We start from the raw sequence: 24,259 nt of genomic DNA on the forward strand, positions 1-24,259 counted from the left end.
AGGAAAAGAAAGCCAACTGTATTAGTATTTATAGAAAAAAATGAAGGGAAAAAAGATAAAGACCACATTTCTTACTACTTTTTTTTTTTTTTGTTGCTTTAAAGTAGAATTATCCTGGGCTTTCAACCAGAGACTTTGGGTTGCTCTGTTATTGATCTGTCTGTTCTATATAAAGATCAGACCATATGCATCTGTCCAAATTGGCAAGGATTCATTTGTAGTCCTTGCCTTTTATACTTGTATTTGTTGCTTATTGCTACAGTCTCACACAGAAAATTTAATAGAATAAATCTCCATATTTCATCCAATAGATTAAAATAACCACAATTTTTCCAAACACATATAATGTAATTACCTTATGATCTAGATAGTTCTCACATCTCTGGAAAAGTGATTATGTCCCTAATCATGTATTTTAAATTAACCCTGTGAATTACTAAGACTCTGCACAAATTTACAATGTGTGTGTGTGTGTGCACGCACCTGCACGCACGTGCGTGTGTGTTGAGGTGGTCCACACACCACCAGGTAATTCTCAGACAACATCTCAATCCTGACAGTATCAGCCTGGAGATAGCATCACATTCCAACAGGTGAAGGGTTCAGTCCCAGAAGACTGTCCCCCAACCCCAAATTCAGATGCCAATTACAGGTCCCGGTTGTCATCTGTGCTTTTGACCAACCGGCTAGTGATTGAAGTTCTAACGACCCTCTCCTTGGGTTCAATTAATTTCCTAGAGTTGCTCACAGAACCCAGAGAAACATACTTACTACATCACTGGTTTATTATAAAAGGATATCACTCAGGAAGAGCCGGATGGAAGAGATGTCTAGGGCAACGTATGGTGAAAGACTCTGGGGTTTTCATGCCTTCTTTGAGCACCACTTAGCCAAATCTCCCTTTGCTCACCAACCTGGAAGTTCTCTGAACCTACTCCTTTTGGGGTTTTATGTAGGCTTCATTACATAGGCACCATAGATTAAATCGCTTACCATTGGTGATTGAATTCAATCTCCAGCCCCTCTCCTCTTTGCCATACACATGATTTGCTCAGATAAAATATATTTCTAGTAATATCTCCTCCTGTGTCTGCTATTTCTTAAAAATAACCATTTCAAGATAAACCTTATACAAAAGAGGCATATTTGGTGTGGCAACTTCTGCTCCCTTTCAAGACCAAATGTAATAGTGGTCCAAATATTCAAATTGGTCCAAATATTCAAGACCAAATGTAATATAATATTGCTTACCATAAACATAATTTTACTATTAGTCTCTTAGTTTTATTTCCTACTGTTATTGCAATTTGATTTTCTATTTGTACTTTGTATAGAAAAAAAAATTTTTACCTTAACCCTAAAGGTGATTTTTTTTTTTAATTTTGTCTTTCTGGTGTTAAGAAGAAAACCATAGCCCTTAAATGTAATCACTTATGTTAAGGCCCCACATCAGTTAACCAACTAAATCTAACTTAACTGCAGAAATGTAATCAAACCAGCCAAACTGGGATTTCCTAGTCAACAGGAGGAGGTAATCTGCTAAGACCCTTCCATTTCTCTTAGGAGGGCAATCTTGCCTAAAATAATGCATTCCTTGCTGATAATTTCCTTTGTTCTATTCCTTTTTTGCTTTAAAAACTTTTTCCTTTCTGCAGCTCTAAGAGGCCACCTTCTATTTGCTAGATAGGGCACCACTTGATTCATGAATCATTTCATAAAGTGAATTAGATCTTTAAATTTACTCAGTTGAATTGTGGTTTTTTTGTTGTTTTTGTTTTTGACACTAATATCCTTTGAGTTTTATTTCTTTGGATGAGAACCAAGTGCTGTTTCCTCAAAGATAGCCCACATATTGGGATTTGAGGAATGCTTTTTACTTTCGTTAAATCCCTTTTTTAGGTTAAAAAGTTACTTGAGCCAGATGGTGGTTTAAACAGCTATCTATCATGTATCCTCTTGTATAATACTGTACCATGTATCTTTTATACATGAAAGGGGATAAATGCTGAACATAGAGATTATGGAAAACTTGTTTCAAAGCCAAGAATCTGAAAATATGAATCTATGAAATATCTTAGTCCAGGGAGAACAAAGCTATCTCATTGCAGTGCTGATTAATTACTAGTGTCTTCCTAGCGTAGTAGCTAAGAATTTGTAGCCATGTATTTGCATACTTTGAATGAGTATCATGATCCATTGGGGATGTCTGTCTTGGGCACAAAATAGGAAAAGGTAAGCCCCATGTTTTTCAATTTTGCCTTAGCTGCAGGAAGTTGGTCTAAATCAGGGGCCAAGAAGCTTTTTCTATAATGGAACAGGGAGTAAATATGTTATGTATTGCAGGCCATACAGTCTTCATTGCAACCACTTTGCCACTGTAGTAGTAAAGCAACCAAATAACAATACACAGATGAATAGACATTCTGTGTTCCAGTAAAATTTTACTTACAAAAAAGGTAGAGGGCCAGATTTTGCCCATAGGCTCATATAGTTTGCTGATCCCTGATCTGAATAGTATATCATGTAGCTTCATTTGAATGATATTCATATCATGATTTTTGAGAATGTGAGACTATTCACCTGGCCCTATATTTGGTGGCAGTCTTATATGTCTGTGTACACCTAGCAAGAAAAAAATCATAAAAGCCCATACTTTTTCAGTTTGTATGTCTCCAACTAGGTGAAATGAGGGAGCACTCGTACATATTATGGCATAAATTAGTACTCATCACGCACATGGTTTTTATCATTTTTTCTCATTATTATAATTATCTTTCCTTGTATTGAATAACTGCATTTCTGGGTGACCTAAATCTAGTATAGGTTTTATTTTTTTTTTTATTTTTTTAATGTTTATTTATTTTTGACAGAGAGAGACAGAGCATGAGTGGGGGAGGGGCAGAGAGAGAGGGAGACACAGAATCTGAAGCGGGCTCCAGGATCTGAGCTGTCAGCACAGACCCCGACACGGGGCTCGAACCCATGGACCACAGGATCATGCCCTGAGCCGAAGTCGGATGCTCAACTGACTCAGCCACCAGGTGCCCCTAGGTTCTATTTTTGATAGAAGAAGGATGGCGTGCAATAGTTGCTGGAACATGAGGCTATAGTAGTAAAAAGTGTTTGGGTTACAAGTCACATGAAAGTAACTCAAAGAGACTAGGGAAATTATCATAAGGATGCCATAATGTCTTTTAAAAACTAGAAGTTAATTTAAGTTATACCTGACCTTCTGATCACTATTAACCATTTCATGAACAGCAACAGGACTCATTTCCATCTTTAATCTCTACTTGTATCTGTGTGTTTGCTTTATTCTTCCCTCTTATGTGCCAGACTAATTTCCTTCCTATCTCTAATCCACTTGAAGAGAAATATGGCTGCCAGAAGTCTCTGAAGGCGTAGTCTTAGCCTCAGAAAAAGATGGACTCTTCCTTGATTCTACTTTAATTTCTGAGAAGGGACTCTTGGGTCAAATACCTTTCTTGGGCTGATTGAACCATGGGCAGTGGTTCTGAGAAAAGGGCTGTAATGCAGATTGGGGAACAACCCTGAGCCATCTATGCTATGGATAGCTGACAGAGATAACAAAATGGCTATACCTGGATGACCCATGAGGCTATGAGACATGTTCTCATGAAAGAGATTCTGTACAAAGGAAGTACTAAAGAAACACATGTCTTATTAACTGGCTTAGAAAATGTCTTGTCTTTTAAATTCTTATTTAGCATAGTAAATTAGCCTCTCCATTTTCTTGAAAAATGTCCTAAAAGTTGAGCACTTCTTTTTTTTTTTTTCAATTTTTTTAAACATTTATTTATTTTTGAGACAGAGAGAGAGCATGAAGAGGGGAGGGTCAGAGAAAGAGGGAGACACAGAATCTGAAACAGGCTCCAGGCTCTGAACTGTCAGCACAGAGCCCGACGCAGGGCTCGAACCCACGGACCGTGAGATCATGACCTGAGCCAAAGTCGGATGCTTAACCAACTGAGCCACCCAGGCGCCCCACAGTTGAGCACTTCTAAGGCATCGTCTTCTGAGTGTTTGGAAATACCTTGTGACATTCTTGGTAAGCAGATCATGGATGGAAATGAATTAGTTTGTGCTTTGTTGTTGGGCCAATGAGCCTTAGGCTGAAAGGCTACTCAGGTGAGGACAGTGGAATTGAATGTGAAGGATCCGATTAGCTCTGCTCAACTTTTGTGCTCTGTTTAAGCTACACAATAATTCCATCTTCTCTTCACTGCGATGATAATTTTCAGTGCCTGAATCTCAGACTCTATTGCAAGTAGCAAATGATTATCCAAAATATTGTGTGCCCTGTTGAAGGACCTCAAGGCACCAGTGACCCTATCTCAGAAGAAATCACTTGTGTCACAGGCAAATTAAAAATGTTGTCTGTGTGTGAGGGTAAACTGCTACTTAATAACCGCCCCTTCGTAAGGAATAGCATTTTTAGATGAAAACGATGGCTCATAATGGAAGTACTGAAGAGGTGTGTGTGGCTTTTCTCTCATGCTTCCTCAGAAGCAAGATCTGTCCCACGGGAGATAAGGAACTGTGTTTCCAGGTGACAGGACCAGGGCAACAACATTCAGGTGCTTTACTCATCTTCTGTGGTGTTCTTTTATTTCTAAGGGACTTTTAGTATGGGAACCTCTCTCTCAGAAGAAAAGATAGCTGAGAAATTACTTTCTGAGTGCCACCTGGAGGACATGGGCGTCATCAACCCTTGTGTTTCTATCACTAAGTTGTTTGGGATTCCACACAATGATACAAAGGTTAATATTTAAACTAATAAGGTAAAAAAAAATAAAAGAATCTAATAAGATATTATAAAAACAGCAAAAATATATTTGGGTTTGTTTTTAAATTTTTGCATTTAATAAATTATTTCCATTTTCCAGAAACATTCCCATGTAAGTTGGCTGATAACTGAAATTATGGACTTCTATAAGTGACGAGCACTGACTTACTCCGCTAAGGAGTAAGCAGCATAGCTCTTCCCAAGACTGTGGTGTCTTCTTGGGGACATGTTCTCTCGTGACTTCTCTCATTGCTTTTCCATATTCACATTATCTCTTGACCACACTCCTGGATCTTACTCCTTCAGGACTCCTCACTTCTTTGTTCTTTGTCCTTTGTCCTATTCCCAGATCGTCCCTAAACCTTAATCACAATTTAGATTTTTGTAGTCGGATTTAACTGAATTTTGCATAATGTGGAGATGAATAATAAATTTCACACATCCTTATTCATCATAAAACTAGAACTTTCTTGGCAGAGTTTCCTTCAGGGGTGACGTTTCTCCTCAGGCCCCAGCTTTCCTACACTGTTGAAACCTTTACCCTCTTCTGCATACCCTGGATCTCAGAAAGTATTTTACTTCTAGGGGATTTGGCTTTTCCTTTTCCTATGTTCGTCCATCTCAGCTATGCTCTGAGGGTGTTTTTTATATGATTTTTTTAAATTTTTTTTTTCTTTTTTAACGTTTATTTATTTTTGAGACAGAGAGAGACAGAGCATGAACAGGAGAGGGTCAGAGAGAGGGAGACACAGAATCTGAAACAGGCTCCAGGCTCCGAGCCATCAGCCCAGAGCCCGACGCGGGGCTCGAACTCACGGACCGCTGAAGTCTGACGCTCAACCGACTGAGCCACCCAGGCGCCCCGGGTGTTTTTTATATGATGTAAATGGTCCATGAAAGTGTTGTAATATATAAAGACCTTACTTTCCCCTAAGTGTTCTTCAACCCCTTTCAAGGAGCACCTTTGTTTACATCCTCCATAAAAATGTTCTTATATGGTTACAATTACAAGATATACTGGAAGGTTTAAGTTGAGGTGAAATCTATACAGCACAAAATTATCCACTTACAAATGAATGACTCAGTGGCATTTAGAACACTTACAGTATTGTCCAGTCATCATTGCTATCTAGTTCCAAAACATTTCCAAGCTCCCAAATTAAAATTCTGCTCATTAAGCAGCAACTCCCTGTAATGGGTGTTGAATTGTATCCTCCCCCAAAAATGATTTGTTAAGGTTCTAATCCCCAGTACTTCAGAATGCAGTCTTGTTTGGATAGAGGATTGTTGCAGATGTGACTAGTTGAGATATGGTTGTCCTGGATTAGGTGAGTTACTGATCCAGTATGGCTAGTGTTCTTGTAAGAAGACAGCCATGTGAAGGCAGACACCCTGGGAGAATGCGATTGCAAAGGCAGAGAAGGACTTCTGCAGCTGGGAACCAGGTACACCGAAGATCATGGGCAAGCCCACAGAAACTAGGATGAAGGAAGGAAGGATTCCCTTCAGGTTTCAGAAGGACCATGGCCCCACTGACACTTTGATTTCTGACTTTTCACCTTTAGACCTATGAGACGATACATTTTTATTAAGTCGCCCAGTTTGTGTGTGTGTGTGTGTGTGTGTGTGTGTGTGTGTGTGTGTGTGTGTTTTAAGGGCAGCTCTAAGAAACTAATAACATTCATGTTCCCTGCTGCTCTTAGCCTCTGGCAACTATCAACCTGCCTTCTCTCTATGTGGATATATCTGTTCTGGATATTTCATGTAAAAGGAATCATGGCCCTTTTCATCTGACTCCTTTCATGTAGCAATATGTTTTTGAGGTCCATTTACATTGTTCATGTGTCAGAACTTTATTCCTTTTTATGGGTAATATTCCATAGTGTAGGTCTCTCACGATTTGTTTATTCATTCGTGTGCTGATGGATATTTGGGTTGTTTCCACGTCTGGGCTGTAGTGAGTAGTTCTGTCATGAATATTTGTATACACATTTTTGGAGGTTGTTTTGTTTGTTTTCTTTCCTTTTTCACTACCTATTTTCAATTATCTGGGGCAAATACCTCAGGGAGGAATTACCAGGTCATATGGTAATTTCATTCTCCTATTTCTGAGGATGCATAGGATATTATTTGTAATTTTTCTCAGAACATGATTTTATAAATAAGCTTCATATTTCATTTACATTCTCTTCATAACTGTAATTTTACTAAATATCCATAAAATAGTAATGTAACCAGCCTTTCCTGAGTTTTTACTCTATGCTGGATGTCCTATATATAAAACTAACAGCCTTTCCAGCATCAGTCTCCTTTTATCATTACAGCACCTCAATGAATCAGTCACCACTGTTCTCTCCATTCAGCAGATGAGAGTTTGAGAGTTAGAAAGTATTCATAAACTGACTCAGGTTTCTCACCAATGTGGTGGCGGAGCTAGGATTCAAAACTCTGGTCTTGGGCTCTAAATGCTATGTTCTTGCTTATTGCACTGCGTTCTAAATACCCACCTTACTGATATACCATGGGTTAATAAGCAATTCCCCACTAAACTTGTTTCCAGTGGTTTGTTACGTCTGTGTCCCTGCAGGAAGTAGTCTCTTCTGGAATCTATTTTGCTGCTCTCCATCTTTTGCCCTCTCGATAAATTATGAAGAATGGAATTATGGGGTCAGAGGGTTTAATGATTCTTAGGCATCTTGCCTTGTTGCACTCTAGAAGAATTTAAATAATTTAACAGTTATCATCCATGCGTCTTGAACTTTTTTAGTGGAAATTGCCTGGGTCTATTTAGTGTGGTTGCATTCTCCCTATCCCAGAACACTGATGTTTGTTAGCAAAAGCTTAGTGCTAGTAAGGCCATGGGTTTTATACATTAAAGCACATATTTGTATACAGAATAGCTGTCCATTCTCAACCTGTTTATTTATGTTATTTGTTCTAGTATATAGAGCAAGGTTACATAGTGGATTAAGACAAAATCATGCTATTTCTTAAAAAGGAAATCAACTTCTTATTGCTCCTATTTTCAAGAATATTCTTAGCATATGATCCCTTCTTCAATACCACAGGCTTTGGACCAGTTCTATCCAATAGAACTTTCTGTAATGATGGAAATATTTTATAATTTTGCACTATCAAATACAGTATCTGCTGGCCATATGGGACTATTGAGCAGTTGAAATGTGGCTAAAGTTACTGAGGAATTAAATTTTTCATTTTTTTTAATTTAAATATGATCTGGATAATAGCTGATAATGTAGCTTTTGACTCTTCCTGTTCTATTAAGACTCATTTGTCCTTGTAAGCTGACTTCATCATGGTTCCAGCCTAGTTAAGTATGTGTATTCCTAAAATAAAATCCACATTTTTATTTTATGGGTAGTAATTCCTTAGGTTTCCTTTATTGTGGTGCCATAACCTGCAACTAGATTAAAAAAAAAGGGATGTTGTAAACAAATAATACTAATATAAAATTTTTCATTACATTTTAAGACTTTGTGTTTGCAACATTTAAACAAATGGATAAATTTGATGGATAACTGAATCACAGAAAACCTGAGTTTTAGCTCTAGTCCTTTCACCTCCCAGAAATCACCCTTCACACCTTTGTTTTTAAGCCTCATCTGCAAAGTGAACAGTTTGGTCTGGATACTCAATTAGATATCTCCAATTTGAGCATCCCTTTTTCTTTATCTCCCCTGTGGTCATCATATGGTGTATACCTTCAGTCTTCATCCTAGGAAACTCCCATTCTCTAAATCTCTGTTCTCTTGAGGACGACATAGATACTAAGCTGTGGCTCTCAGCTTCAGTTAATGGGACAGCTGTTTTCTGTACTCAGTTCCTGTGCTGAGTAAAGGAAGACAAGCTCGTCTCGATCACATACTTTATGGAACATTGCAGGATGAAACAATTTCATTGAAACATCTGAATCAATTAGGAAAAATGGTTTGTGTTTTATTTTGTTTACTCCCTTAAGCAAAAGGAAAAAAAAAATGTTGCTTCTGAAATGTCAATGCCACGAATATTCCATCTTACACATTTTAATTCTGTTAGAAGACATGTTCAACCAAGGCTGTAAGCAGAAAATCTTTCATAAGGAAAATTAAGTATTCAAATATATAAATGTATTAAACAGTCTCGGCTAATTGCAGAAGCACAGGATGAAATGTGTTTTAAAAAGGTTCCTTCCGGACAAAGGAAACATGGCCAACTGGTCTCTCTTTCCCAAGAATGAATATTACGACACATCCAGTATCTGCACTGCATTTTCGATGTTCATCATGAAGCTGTAGGTAAAGCTTTGACGTGGACCACAAATCTGTATCTAGTTAGAATAATTTCTACCAAAGAATTTTCTTTCATGTAACTATATATCCAGAATGTTTCAAAAACAAAGTGATTTCTAGACGGCTTGCATTTTCCTAGAATTTTAAGAATTCACACCCTACAGACTTCATGAAGTTCTCTTTAAGCCCACGTTTTAACATACAGGAATGGATGGCTCCCAGATATTTTGGAGTAGAGGTTTCAGTATAAACTGGAGATTTGATACTCTTTGTGACTGGACTATTACAGAGAAAGACTAAGTGAAAAAATAAAGAACTGTTTTTCTTCCTGTACTTTTATCTACCTAATGTGGAAAAAAACCCATAAAGTAAATAAATAATAATATAAAATAAAAATATATTATAATATAAAATGTGCTATAACAACGTCATATCATAAAACCAAAATAAATAAGACTATCCCGAGTCTGGGTATTAACATTGTAAAATGAGATTCATAGCTATAGATCCTGTAATCAGTTTATGTTTTGTACTTATAAATTGAGTGTGTTTGTTTGTTTGTTTGTTTGTTTTTAATGATTCATTCAAATAAGTTCTTCAGCCAAACCAGGAAGGTATATGCATGGTGGCCACACCCAATTTACAACTTCACTTTTATACTGAGGCAGGTAACTGTGAAATGTCTTTTGAAAAACCTGTCGGCTGACACCATATTCTATAGTTACACCTATGCAAAATTCATAAAAATAAAGGTTGTGTTAATTAATGCCCCATGGAGATTTTAAAACATTACTTCCCTATCATTGGTTAGTTTAATGCTGTGAAATAATCCTAAAACACACATCTCAGAAAGGCCCCAAGCAACACTATGCATAACAAGTGTGCCCACTGCTTATGGGTGGTGAGTTGATTAACTTGCTATTAAAATGCAGAATAAAAATTGGATCTTCACTGTGCCCTTTCAGTTACTATTGTAAAGGTAGGGAAGGCATAAGGGATGAATAATAGACCTAATAAGGAAACATTTCATTGGGTTTTCCATTATAGTAAAAACATCTCAGTGGAGAGATAAAACGCATTTACTAAATTCACCAGAATGGAGATGTGATTGTTGGAACAGTTTAGGTACTTTATAATTCATTTTGCACTAATCTCTTTTTTGAAATCTGAGCACAAGGAAGAAAAGAAATACTTACTTTCATAATACAGTTGGAGGACACAGAAAATGGTCTTTATTTCCAGACATTTTGGATTATGAGTTTTATTCTGACAATCATTTTGAGCAGAGAAATGGAAGTATCAACTATTAAAAGGAAATTAACTCCCAGATTGCAATTACAACATTAACTTTAGTCAGTATGTCAATAGGGAAAAATCATTTTCTACATATCTGTCTTAGGATGTGTCTTTTTTACACTCAGCCAATTCAGCTCTTGCCTTCAAATGTGGACGTGATCAATGGTTGTTTTATCAAGGCTAAAAGTGTCATGTGACTGACCAGTCACCCTAATAACAGAAAATATATAAACTCAGTCTCTACTTGATTAGACTTTGTCATTAACTAATTCTATGTTTGGTCACACAAAAATATTTAGAAGGTTTATAATATTGCTGTTTTGTCATATAAAGCAACAAAGCTACGCTGGGAAACAAGAAGTGTTTGAAAAGAGTATTACACCTATTCCTACCTAAGAGCTTTATAGCTGTCGGGGAATAATGACAAAGAAATAGTCTCCAATATTATGGAGAACACAGCCTAAGACACAGTGAGGATCTAAACTAAACTCTCTTGCCCTCATGGGTTTGGTAACTAGGCAGATGATAGAAATGCAGCTCTGGTCTCCAGACAGGGCTCTTCTCTTTTGAACAGACCCAGAAACAATGCCAGCTGTTTGGGGTAAGGTGTTGTAAGAACCTGGGGTGATGGGAAAACTTTCACCCCCGTTAGAATCTATTTCACAGCCCTCCCTTGTCAGGAAACTGAGATTAGACATCAGTGGATTAATTCCAAAATGTTAGTGCTTCTTGGCTCCACGAAGAAAGAGTTGGGACAATTGACTGCCCTTTAATCAAATACTGATGATATTTGGATAAATATCTGCAACTCCCTGAGAACAGTCCTCTTTCCTTTAAGCCACGGCGTTCCAAGGAAGGTATAGTTTAAGAAGCAGAGTAGTGTGGGGATGAGAGATGGTATTTTGAGACTTAGTTTGTAGTAGAGCCCCTCCCTAAGGAATGTGATTGAGGCCTCCTCAGAATAAAGGAAGGCAGTGTGCAACGTGGCCCAATCGACTTTTAGACACTTATGTGTAGGTCTGACATAACTCTGTAACTTGGACTATGTCCAGTCCGACTACATGTCACTGTATATGGGAGATGAAAACAGTAGAAATTGCATAAAAAGCTACACCCTGCTGCACTTGGGGCTCATTTTTTCGGCTACGGACCCACTGAACACATGCCGGCATGACAAATAAAGTTGCTTCCTGGACAAAGAAAGCCTTGGTGTCCTGTCTCTGTGTGAGAATACTGCTACAAGTCAAGAGATTGCTCCAGAGAAATGAGGAAAACAGCAGAGTGATGTGCAGAGGCCAATCTACACATAGAAAGGCACATCTGATTGCTGCACAAAATCACCTTAGGTAGTTTTGCTTCAGTTGTGATATTCTTGATTTCTCCTCCAGTTAATGTTGAGTTGGTGGTGTAGGCATGGACTGACCTAAGCAGCCTTGGACAGAATAGTCAAAACCATCAAATGTGTCTTCCACACCTTCCTGCTACTTGTTTTTTTTCCTGCCCAGCTATCATCTCCATGTCTGGTTGTTATGATACCCTTAAATTTTCTATCATGGCAACTGACTCCATTTCTCATTCCCAAGTTAGTTTCCTTTCTTCCATACCACAGCTCACCCTGTTCATTCTTCTGATCGTTGCCAAGAACACAAAATTGGTTTAATAAGCTAATTCTACATGCGTTTTGAATGATATCCACTGCCTAATTTCTTAATGATCCCAGAGTTGTTCATAATTTAAAATAGGTCAATGGACAATCCAAATGATCCTTGCCTTTATCTTTTCTTGTTTTTGACTTTTTGAAACTTTCTGAATATTTCTGAATGATGGTAAAACTTTGGGGAGTAATTTTCAGATGCACTGAAGTTTGTTTTTGGCTTTGTTTTTTTTTTCCCCTACAGTTCAGGTCAAAGAATGTGATAGTTGCTCAACTGTTTAAAGCAAAGTTTGCAAAACAAACAAACAAGCAAACAAATCAAATCTTGATGCAGCTGTTACCATTTTATGTTTCCATGTCAGGTATCATTTATCCATCTCACACTCATCCCCTCTGAATTCTGATAAGGTCTTAGAATCCTTCTCAAATTAGCCTTTCAGGTAACCACTAGTGGATCATCATCAGCTGCTACCGTATTTATAGTGGTGTGTGTGTGTGTGTGTGTGTGTGTGTGTGTGTGTGTGTAGTTGAGAAGTTGAGGCAAATAAATGTACCTCTGTATTCCCACTCACTTTTTCCTTTAACCAAGACCTAACATTACAACCAACTGCTACATCAACTTTATCATAGAGAGATTTTTAAGATGAAACTAACTATATGGATACAATTTGAATTTCACGATACTGCTTTATTGACAGAATAGAACAGAATGGATATTGATCTATGACTGAGGCAGAATGAAATGTTATGAAATGTGCCTTTGAATGACTTGTTCACTTCTCCATCCCGTTGATCAACAGAATGGTGCATAGAGTATTAGTATACTTGATATATTAGCTCATGCCAGCTTTTCTTCAAATCCATCTCATTTAAGACACCTATATTTACTCCTTAAGCTATTCAAAATGAAAATTCAGTTAACATAGGGGTGCCTGGGTGGCTCAGTTATTTGAGTGTTGTACTTTAGCTCAGGTCATGATCTTGCAGTTGGCAGGTTCGAGCCCTGCATTAGGCCCTCTGCTGTCAGAGCCAAGCCTGGTTTGGATCCTCAGTCTCCCTCTCTCTCTGCCCCTCCCCCGCTTGTGCTCTTTTTTCTCTCTTTCAAAAATAAACATAGAAAGAAAGAAAGAAAGAAAGAAAGAAAGAAAGAAAGAACTTAGAAATTCAGTTACCATATATATTTTTAAGTACTTCCAATTCATTATGATCTCAGTTTTCAGTTGGTACCAGAAAATTTCAATCTGGCCTCACTATATTTAACTGAAGATACTAAATGAAAAATGATGTATGAGAATGTGGAATAGTTTTACTCCTATTAATTATGGTATCACATTGATGTTCTTGATTGATGTCAGCTCATGAGGACATCTCTCCTTTAATTTTTATCATAAAATACTTTTATTATTTTTAGGTCAAATAAGCCTTCTCCCCAGTTAGATCATATCTAACTAAGCCTTAAAGGGTTAACGTGCACACGTACACGAAAAACAAAACAAAAGGAACTTAAATCATATTTATTGAATTTCTCTTTTAGGTCACAATGCTAAACATATTAATATTATTTCATATTATCTCACTTAACTTTTAATTTATTTTATTTTTTTTATTTTTAATGTTTATTTTTTAGAGAGAGACAGAGCATGAGCAGGGGAGGGGCAGAGAGAGAGGGAGACACAGAACAGGAAGCAGGCTCCAGGCTCTGAGCTGTCAGCACAGAGCCCGACGCAGGACTCTAACTCACAGACCGGGAGATCATGACCTGAGCCAAAGTTGGATGCTTAACCAACTGAGCCACCCAGAAGCCCCAACTTTTATTTTAAACATTTTTGGACTCACATTGTCCCAGTTTACAGATGGATAATTGATGGTTTAAAGAGGTTTTAAATTACATGTATGAGGCCACAATCCAGTACATGAAGGGAGTAGTATGAAACTGAGACCTGACTTTCTCCAAAGACCAATCAATAAGCACAGATCTTAGGGGTGCCTGGGTGGCTCAGTAGATTAAGCTTCTGACTGCGACTCAGGTCATGATCTCACAGTTAGTGATTTTGAGCCCTGTGTGGGGCTCTGTGCTGACAGTTCAGAGCCTGGAGCCTACTTCAGAATCTCCCTCTCCCTATGTCCCTCCCTCGCTTGCTTGCTCTCTCTCTCCCTCCCACTCCATCTCAAAAGTAAATAAACATTTTTAAAATTAAAAAAAAGTAAGTACCAATCTTAGAATACATATTTTCAACTTGCCAGGGTCCTCAGGTTGTATGATACTTAAGTACTGTTATAGTATGTAAGTACCATTTAGAAATGGGAAGTTTCCTAAGAGATTGTAGTGGATAAAATGAATCACTTTTTTATATTAGTCTGTTTGCAAAAGCAGTTAACAGAAAACTGTGATCAAAGACTAAAATTCTAGCGATAGATCTGGCTTCAGGATTGGTTGATCCAGTGGTTCAATCATATCAAGACATATGTCTAATCTATTTTTCTTTGGATTGCCTTTTTTTTAATTTTTTTAACGTTTATTTATTTTTGAGACAGAGACAGACAGAGCATGAACAGGGGATGGGCAGAGAGAGAGGGAGACACAGAATCTGAAACAGGCTCCAGGCTCAGAGCTGTCAGCACAGAGCCTGACGCAGGGCTCGAACTCACAGACCGCGAGATCATGACCTGAGCCGAAGTCGGACGCTGAACCGACCAAGCCACCCAGGCGCCCCTTGGATTGCCTTTTATACTCAGATCATTAGTAAGATGACTGTAGCACTTCCAGATCTGCCAAGAGTCAGTGGAAAGGGAGGGAGCATTTTTTTTTTTCATTACTCGTTTGTTTGTTTCAGGAATATGGAATGATCCCTAGCAGATAATCCCACCTTGCCTCATTATTCAAGTTATATCACATTTCTATTCCTCTACCAATCATTGAAATGGAAATTAGATTGCTGTGTTTTCTTTAGAGCAAGCAATCAAGATTTAAACAAATAAATGTTGCAGAATCAACCATACATTTGCAAAAACACAGCTTTCTCCATGCCACAGATCTTTCAAGGGCCATTTCATCTCTCTGCAGAGTACAGGGCAATTCACTCTTTGGCAAAGAAAAAAAAAAGTCATGAGCACTAATGGTAAGTCTTGGTGTTTATCTTGTGTTTTACAAATTTATGGGTTCAAAAATTGTTACGTTTTTCTTTGCTTATTCAATTTCACTACTTATGTAAAGCTCCTCATACTTGTAAACACTCAGTTATCTCAGCTATCAGAAGGAGATTAAAATATGGTATTTAGAGTGAGACATATGAAATTGCTAATATTTTACTATATTGAACTTGCAAATACAGCAATTTAAAATGGCTAATATGTGAACACCAACACTTAAGTGAGATAAATACTTGAGTGTAGTGCTTGGCAAACAGCTCTTATGGAGTGAATGGCTTAAGAATCTTCATAAACTTATTTTAATAGTTGCATGTAGCTTTACCAATGAGAGCAAATTCCTTAGCTTTACTGCTTAAAGTAGTTGAAGGTAGAGAGTAGAAAAAGGCCTTTGCCCTTTAATTGATAGAAAAATTGCAAATCAGCCTAGAAAGAATCCACCACTAATTTATTAATTAACTTGGGTGTTTTGAAATTGTTGACAATAATAATGCCTAAGGCCAGGTGAAAATAGGGTGGTGTTAACAAATGTCAACTAATTGGGAGGCATATAGTATAGGGAATAGAAAAATGATTCCAAGGAAAGGGATCTTAGAATCCCTGGGATGGGAGATATTCTCAGACAACTGTCTGGGATATAGGATTGCTGAAAGCAAAGGGCTAAGAGAAAGTCCAAACTTCCAAGAAAAAAGCAGGAGAATAAAGTAGTCCAGAAAGGCCAGTTGGCTTTCTTAATGGGGGTAAATATAGGTAGTAGTCAGCAATGTGGCTACTATACTATCCTGGGGTGAGTTTGCACCAGGCAAGTAGTTCTCCAACAGTTAGAATCACCTGGAGTGCATGTCAAAACTGCTGAGCTGCAGATTCATTTGGTGTGGATGGAGCCCAAGAATTTGGATTTCCAAGAAATCTCGACTTTATTGCAATGTTTCTGATTGAGAATCACTTTTCTACCATTTGGCTAGATTGTAAGGTAGCAAAATAAAATTATTTTTTATCTGAACAAATCAGTGCATCAAGAGCTGAAGATAGTGGGATTTTACCGCTATATATAAGGACATCCTGCAGAATATGAAGAGCAGTTGCTTGGACATGAGGACATCCATATTAGGTATGGTACATAAGGCTGAACTAAGCGGGACAGAGTTGCAGTGTTCAAAGTCCAACATTGAAATCTGGAAACTGAGTCAATGCATTTGACTTATAGTGTGCCCAAAGGCAAACAGTGGTAACTGGTAACAAAGTAGTAACATCAAGAATTGTAGTCCAACCACATAATAACCTTAGATGGTGAAGCACAAGGCAGGGTTAGTGATTTACAATGTAAGTCTGAACAAGTTCAAAAGACATTACCTGACAGCAGTGTATACATAGTGCCAGACAAGGGAAATGGAGCAAGAACAGAAACATGCCAGTAAGAGAAGAGGATATATTTGTATCCTATCCTGTGAGCAAGAAATGAGAGGCTAGAGTATAGTTGACAGAGGACTGAGTTAATTATCTACACCTATCCTCTAATATGGCTAAATCAGTGTTTACTATGCACATGCCCTCTGTTTAGCAATCTTGGTTCATTTAGACTAAGAGACAACAGTGTTTTCGCAAAACTTTATCATCTCCAGTGTTTTTATTGGCTCCTAGACTGTTTTAGTCTGCTCTCTGCTTAGGCTGACATGACAAAATACTCCAGACTGGCTGGCTTAAACAATAAAAATTTATTTCTTACAGTTTTGAAACATGGCAGTCCAAGATGAAGGTGCTGGTAGGGTAGATTTCATTCTGAGGCATCTTCTCTTGTTTGTATGTGGCTGCCATCTTGTTGTGTGCTAACAGGATCTCTACTTTCATGTTAGTAGGGAAAGAGGGAAGTAGAATAAGCTCCCTGGTATCTCTTTTTATAAGGACAATAATGCTATCAAATCAAGGCCCACATTTATGACCTCATTTAACATTAATTACTTCCTTAGAGGCCCCACCTCTAGATACAACCAACCTGGGAGTTAGGGAATCAATATATGAATTCAGGGCAGGAGGGTACACTAACATCAGTCTGTTACACAGACTATGGGTAAACAGAAGAAAAGTTTTATCACACAAAGACTAGGACTGAAACTAAAAATGATATAAACTGTGCCATAAATCCCATACACAAAGTGTATACTGATTTTGACTTAGAGATTAGGAAGATCACTCTATTTCCGTTTCTTGAAACAGATAAACTGGGTTCAAAATTCAACTAGAAAACATTTGAAAGTTTAGAAATAATATTTTAAACATATAGAGTCATCTAGATGTAACAAGTATTTACTTTCAAACCATATCGATCATTAATATATATTATTATATTTTCTTAGTTCAGATGACTCCTATACATAATCAGTGTAAACAAAACCAGCTATCTGTTCCTGTGAAAGTGGGAATGTTGTTTGTGGCCTTATCCTATCCATTAATTCTAATAAGGAGAAAAGAATTTGATTGACAAGTGGTTGATAGAAGAGATGAGTCTCTTTGATTCCCAAAGCATGTATGTAAACTAAGTCACTAATATTAAGAAAGTGCAGCAAAATATATCTAATTTTTTTTTTATTTTCCCTCACTGTTCTTTATTTATAAAGCCTTAACCTGAAAGTGAATTCTTTTCTAAAACTTTCTAATCTTTTGATTTTTAAGTCAAAACTGAGCTCAAAAGAAGAGAAATTTGATTTGACTAAAAAGAGAAATAGCAAACAATCAAAATTTATTTACCAGTTCAAGGAAATCAGAAGCAGTGGTATATCACCAGATGGTAAATGGATTAGTGTTACCTCTAATGGTGTTTACTATTTTAAACTCAATGTTACTCACAATTTTTATGTTATTTGGATTTTCCACTATTTCATTTATTGCAAAAATTCATTACGCACAACTCTAAAATCTGCCTTTTATATTCTATTCCTTTCAATGCCGATTTATAAGAGTGCTGACAAATCAGGTTTGCAGTTAAAGGAGTGTGTATTGGAGTGGATTATACAATCAAATACCTGGTAGTAAAATAAAGAAATATAAATAACATTGGTAGAATGAAGGCTGGGGGTTTGGGAGATGTACTGAGTAATAAACGGAAACACATATCAGTGTTCATCTATCTTTTGATATATATTTAAATGTGTTTTGCTTTTACAAGAGAGTTTGCTGTCTCACTACTACTATGTTGATTATTGTCACTGTAATATCATCCCTAGGGTTTTATCACTTTATGCACTTTACATGTTGATAGAAGTGATTTAGGTACATATATTTTAAGTTTTGGGCACTCTTTGGAAATTTTAGTTCCTGTGTAAAGTGTTTTTTACACTTTACTTCCCCGCCCCCTCCCCCCCCAACCCGGAGTCAGCTACTTTCTATTCTTATTTTATGCCTATTACAGAAAAAAAAAAAAATCAAAATAGCTTTTGTGGATACCAGTGACTTACACTAAATAGTAAGTTTTAACAATTTTGTATCACTTTTTAGTGATCTTCTGCTAAAGTATTAATTGTTTTTTTAATATTTTAAAATCAATTTTGAATTTTTATATTTCAGTATGTCTCTCAATGTGTTTTAATATCAAAATAAGTAGGTTCACAGATAGACTTGATGTGGAATGTAAAATGAAGAGAAGAAAAGTTGTTGTGATTATTTCTTATTGTTGTTGTTTTGCCTAAACTCCTTGAAAGAAGAAAATTGCCATTTACTGAAATAGGGACTATCAGTTTGGGAGAGAGAAAAATGAATCACAGTATATTTGTTTTAGAGTGTTGGGATATTTCTCTATGTAGTCTATCAACTATGTGAGAACCAGTCATGATTTTTTCTAGATGTTTCAAAAGTTTTGATTTGGAAATGAAAATTTTTTAAGAGAATTGGAGAATAGGTACCATCAAAAGAATGTTTGCCTCTTCAACAGTGGGCATATGTCCAAGCTTCTCTTATTCTACTTAGTGAGGCACTAACCCTGTAAGTCACTGCTTTAGTATTTAAGTTTTAGAGATCCTTTCAGGATCCAAGAAGGATCCTTTCTACCTCCAGACCACAAGTAGCCATATGAGGGTCAAGAATAATGAATACCCTTCTTGGAAAATTCAATTGTTTACTGCCTTTTGGCCATTTCACTTCGTCTTAAATCATGTCATGTATTAACTCTAGGTTCAATGGGGTTTGAAATAGTGATGAGTGATTATAACAAATGTCTTAATTTGTAAATTAGACACACAATAGAGAAATTTTAGTAGAAGAATTTGGAAAACATAGCAAAATTTATAGGCAATGCTGCATGTGTGTGTTTGGCAGGGATAATAGAAGAAAATGCTGAAAAATCATATTATATGCAAATGTAGCACAGCTTATGGTCTCTCCTACTCATTTGCCCTTTTCTAGGAATATATATATTTTGGAGACTATTTAAGCCAATTGTCACAGTGCATCCTCATTCCTATTTTGTCCCTTAAAATTTTGAGAAAAGGTAGATTCCTTCTGATCACGAATGAAGAGTTGATTGGATAAAGGAAGAGGCATTTATTCTTTTGTGACACCTACAACAGTTTATAAATATACACACTTCTGGGAGTTTTCACTAGCATTATATTCTTTCTGTATTTCCAGAGTCAAACATTTGAAATTAGAAATTCCAAAAACAAAACAAAACAAAACCACGAAACCCCCTAAGTGTTTGGGTCAGTTACTGCTACTCATATGACAACTGTGTGTCTGTCTTAGATAAACAAACAAACTTCTTGAACCAATAGAGCAGACTTTATGTGCATAGATGGTCTAGAAAAAGTAATACATGTTCATTGCCAAGCTAGCTTACATGAAGGAAAAAATGGGAACACTGGGAATGTTTGTCTTAGCAGTGTCCAGGTGGTAACTACCTAGATGGATGAATAGATTGGATGCAATTTTGAATATACGTTTTTCATGAGTCAAGTGGCTAGATCCCAGAAGGAGATATTCTTAGAGAGAAAACATTTTCATCAGGGTTGAAAATATTGAGAAAATTAAAAATGCCAAGTAAATTTTCAACAGTTGTTTCAATTAGCCAAAGCCATCTGAAAACCTTTTTGAAAACAAGAAAATAAAAACATGTGAAAATACTTCTCTCTCCCAACTCCATTTTAGAATTCTAGAATTACTATTCATTGGGAAAGATTGGAATGTCAAAAAGAAGTAGAGTTCCTACTTCATTTGGAGCCCATAGAAAAATGACACTGAAAATACCAGCAGGGATATCTGTTGTAGTGTCCTTTTCACAATAAATCCTAAAAGCAACCAATGATTGAGGTTACTTTGGCACTAGTAGATGCATTTAATTAAATGTGCCATTTTTAATAGTACTGTTTTTTTTTTAGAAGTCTAAAATGCATTCTTTCCAAAAAAGCAAATGAATAGTATTTACATGAGTGTGTGTGTGTGTGTGTGTGTGTGTGTGTGTGTGTGTGTGTGATTAACAATCAATGGTCAGTTTTTTTGCTTAAATGTTAGGGATTTCAGTAGTTGTTGGTTTTCTTTTTCCATTTCTTTTTCTTTCTTTCTTTCTTTCTTTCTTTCTTTCTTTCTTTCTTTCTTTCTTTCTGAGACAAAGAGTGTATGGACAATGTATGGGGGAGCGGCAGAGGGAGAGAGAGAATTTTAAGCAGGCTTTATGACTAGTGCAGACAGAGAGGGGTTTGGGGGTAGGGGTGGGGGTGGGCTGTCGCAAATAGGTAAAGGCATTTCTTCAACTTTGGCTATTGTCCTTCCCATAATAACAAATGGAATTACTGCAGCTATGGAAAAAGTGGTTCCAACATGACTTACACTAGAGATAAAATATAATCCATAGTATCTAAATAAGCATCATAAAATTTCATGAGCATCATATTATAGTAAAGACTTATTTTGTATAACTATGAGATTAAAACGTTGGACCTGAAAAAAGTCTTTGAAATAATTGGCACAGTGATCACTTAGCTGTAGGCCATGCTTGCCTAGATAGAGGAGCAGGTATCAAAACATAGGCCTATAGGGGCGCCTGGGTGGCGCAGTCGGTTGGGCGTCCGACTTCAGCCAGGTCACGATCTCGCGGTCCGTGAGTTCGAGCCCCGCGTCAGGCTCTGGGCTGATGGCTCGGAGCCTGGAGCCTGTTTCCGATTCTGTGTCTCCCTCTCTCTCTGACCCTCCCCCGTTCATGCTCTGTCTCTCTCTGTCCCAAAAATAAAATTAAAAAAAAAAAAAAAAACAAAAACAAAAACAAAAACATAGGCCTATGAATTCCTAAGAGTACAGGTGAATTGTATCAATTAACTACAGCTACATGTAAGACTATTAAGTGGAGGATATCATTTCTATACTAAAAGAAAAGAATCTTTTTTTAAATATATCCTACACTAAAAACAACAACAACAACAACAACAAAAATCCCTCCTTTAAAATGTTAGGAAATGGAAGTTAGAAAAATCGAGGGATTTATTCCAGGTCACACAGTTAGTGAAATGTCAAAATATGAAGCCATGGTTATCCTGTGATGACTGAGAAATGGTTGGAACTATAGAGACAGAGATGATGAAATAAAAATGATGTTGATGGATGAGATGATAACAAGAATGGCCATTTATGGAGCTCTTTGAATAGTTTATCTCATATAATCCTCATGATCACCTTACGAGGTAGGGATTATTCTACTCATTGTAGAACAGAGGGAGGTAAAGCTCAGAGAGACTAAATAATTTGCCCTAGGATATATGGCTGGTAAACATGAGAGCTGAAATCATTTTTTGGTCTGAATACAAAGTCATTTATTTTGAAATGTTTTCATTATTATTTTCTAACGACTCTAATACACATCCCTCTCTTACCTGAGAAGAGTGTTATAAGGTTTCCTATAAATGTGAAGTGGATTTCTATCTTATTAAGAAAATTTGGCCTACAGCAGAGAACATGAAGCTGTATTTTTAAGAGTCTTTGATGCTCCCCAAACAGTGCATAGAATCAATTCTAGAACCTTCCTTTCATACATATTTTCTTATTGACATATAATTTAAGAGCATATGGTATACCTAATACCTCTCTGTGTGTGCTTAACCTGCTCCCACATAATGAAGACAGGGCTTAGGGCAAATCTAATTTGTATAAAAGTGGATCATCTACTCTTTCATATAAAGCTTTTCCTCCATGGGTCATGAGATTGAATCCTTTTCCTTCAATGATGAAACCAGGATGGCATGGATTCATTTACCCTCATGTAATGGAGACTTAATTTGAGAGAAGTTTGGTTAGTGTGAGAGTGCAAATGTGTGCCCCAGAAGCCAGAATTCTGTGTTATCATTAAAGAACTAACTAGTGAGTCATGTGACTCTGGGTCCTGAAGTGTGCTATTTTTGTGGTAGCTCTTTCCTTTTTAGATTGTTCCTTTTTTTTTTTTTTTTTTTTACTTTTTGAGCATACAATGACTGGAATTAAATTGTAGAGACACACTTACCAATGTTGCAAATGAAGTGCTATGCATATGAAATTTGTTGGATGACAAATTTAAGATCCAAAAATATCTTTACCAAAGGGAGCAATGGACCAAATCTAACAAGATGAAATGTGGTAAGAATACACACTGGCAAATTTAACTGCCATTATATTTTTATTGCTTATTGCTGATATAAGGAAAAGCTATTGATGTTTTATGATTCAATCTAGCTAACATACTAATATTTATTTTGTATTTTATAATGAATTATTTATAGATATATATATATATATAAATTTTCTAAATATAACTATGCAATATTCAAATACTAATATTTTTATGTCTTTATCTTTTATGCCCTTCTATAATCTATAACTTTCATTTATGTTTCATGTTTTAATGTACATTTTCTGGAACTTCCAGGTTAGTGGCTTGTTTTCTAATAAGTAGATTTCTAAAACCCAGTGTTCTTTGTCCTTAGTAAGTTCCCTGTTTTTTGTAAGGACATCATCTATTCAGAGAGATAGTTTAGAGATACATTAGTCAAAGAAGTAAAAAACACATACCAGTCATAGTCTGTGAACTTAAATTCAACCCCTAAAAATATAAGTACAGAAATTGAATGTGTGTGCTCAGAAATTTTAAAGCAATTTGATCAATTTTGTCTTTTGATCTAATAATAAAACATGTGGTCTTTTACTTTGTATATCTTTTTCTTCTTATCTGTTTAGTAATTCATTTTTATAATATTTTATAGAAGTATCAGGCTGCAATAATGGGTAAAATAAATTGGCCTTGATGGTTTGAGAAGCATTGCTATATCAGGGATAAGAATCCTGGGTTAGTTGTTGAGCTATGTTTATGTTTCCTTTAAACTTCAATATTTTGGGAGCACCTGAGTGGTTTAGTCGGTTATGCATCTGACTTTGGCTCAGGTCATGATCTCATGGCTTGTGAGTTCAAGCCCTGTGTCCGGCTCTGTGCTGACAGCTCAGAGCCTGGAGCCTGCTTTGGATTCTGTGTCTCCCTCTTTCTCTTCCCCTCCCCAGCTCACACTCTGTTTCTCTCTCTCAAAAATAAATAAACATTAAAAAAACTTTCCTATTTTCTATATATGAATAGTCCTACTGGGGACTACAGTTTCACTGTTTTGAGATACCTTCTATCACATTCTAATCAAGTGACCAAAGTTTCGAGAATAGAGTTAGAAAGTGTGTATACTTATTCAAATTCCAGAATCCAAGGCCATTTATTCAACCATTTTGTTGTTGTTGTTTTATTTTGTTTTCTTTGCATGTGTTTTGTTGAGCCTCTTTCTGGGTCCAAAATCCAAATCCACAATACACAAGATGGAATGTCAGTATTAATACAGACATATCGAAAGGCAAAGCTACAACATTGTGGTTTACTGAATGCCTGAATTCACTTTGTTCTTATTTCCAAGAACCTTGTTCATTTGAATGATTTTCAGGGAATGTGAAGGGCAGGTCTGGAATGACATCTTCATGTTGAAATCTGCACCCATCATTAAGCCATCTCAGTAACAAAGAAGCATACATATAATCATTTACTTTAAATTTTTGAATACATGAGGGATCCCTGGGTGGTACAGT

The 24,259-nt window shown here is 36.6% G+C and overlaps 1 protein-coding gene across 7 annotated transcripts in view; it reads left to right on the forward strand.

Annotated features, from left to right (window-relative positions):
- Positions 1 to 24,259, forward strand: part of LRRC4C (leucine rich repeat containing 4C) — a 1,200,301-nt gene that overhangs the window by 554,446 nt on the left and 621,596 nt on the right. Inside the window, exon 1 of one of the 7 annotated variants that reach the window (XM_019470151.2) lies at positions 9,009 to 9,102. The exons of the other annotated variants lie outside the window; for them this stretch is intronic. The gene's annotated coding sequence lies outside the window, so the exon portion shown is untranslated. Of the gene's footprint in view, positions 1 to 9,008; positions 9,103 to 24,259 lie in introns of those variants that run through there. 7 annotated transcript variants of the gene reach the window in all.

This window comes from Panthera pardus, unplaced genomic scaffold (assembly GCF_024362965.1).
Source record: "Panthera pardus isolate Hobbes unplaced genomic scaffold, ASM2436296v1 HiC_scaffold_12, whole genome shotgun sequence".
In the NCBI taxonomy this organism is placed as follows: domain Eukaryota; kingdom Metazoa; phylum Chordata; class Mammalia; order Carnivora; family Felidae; genus Panthera; species Panthera pardus.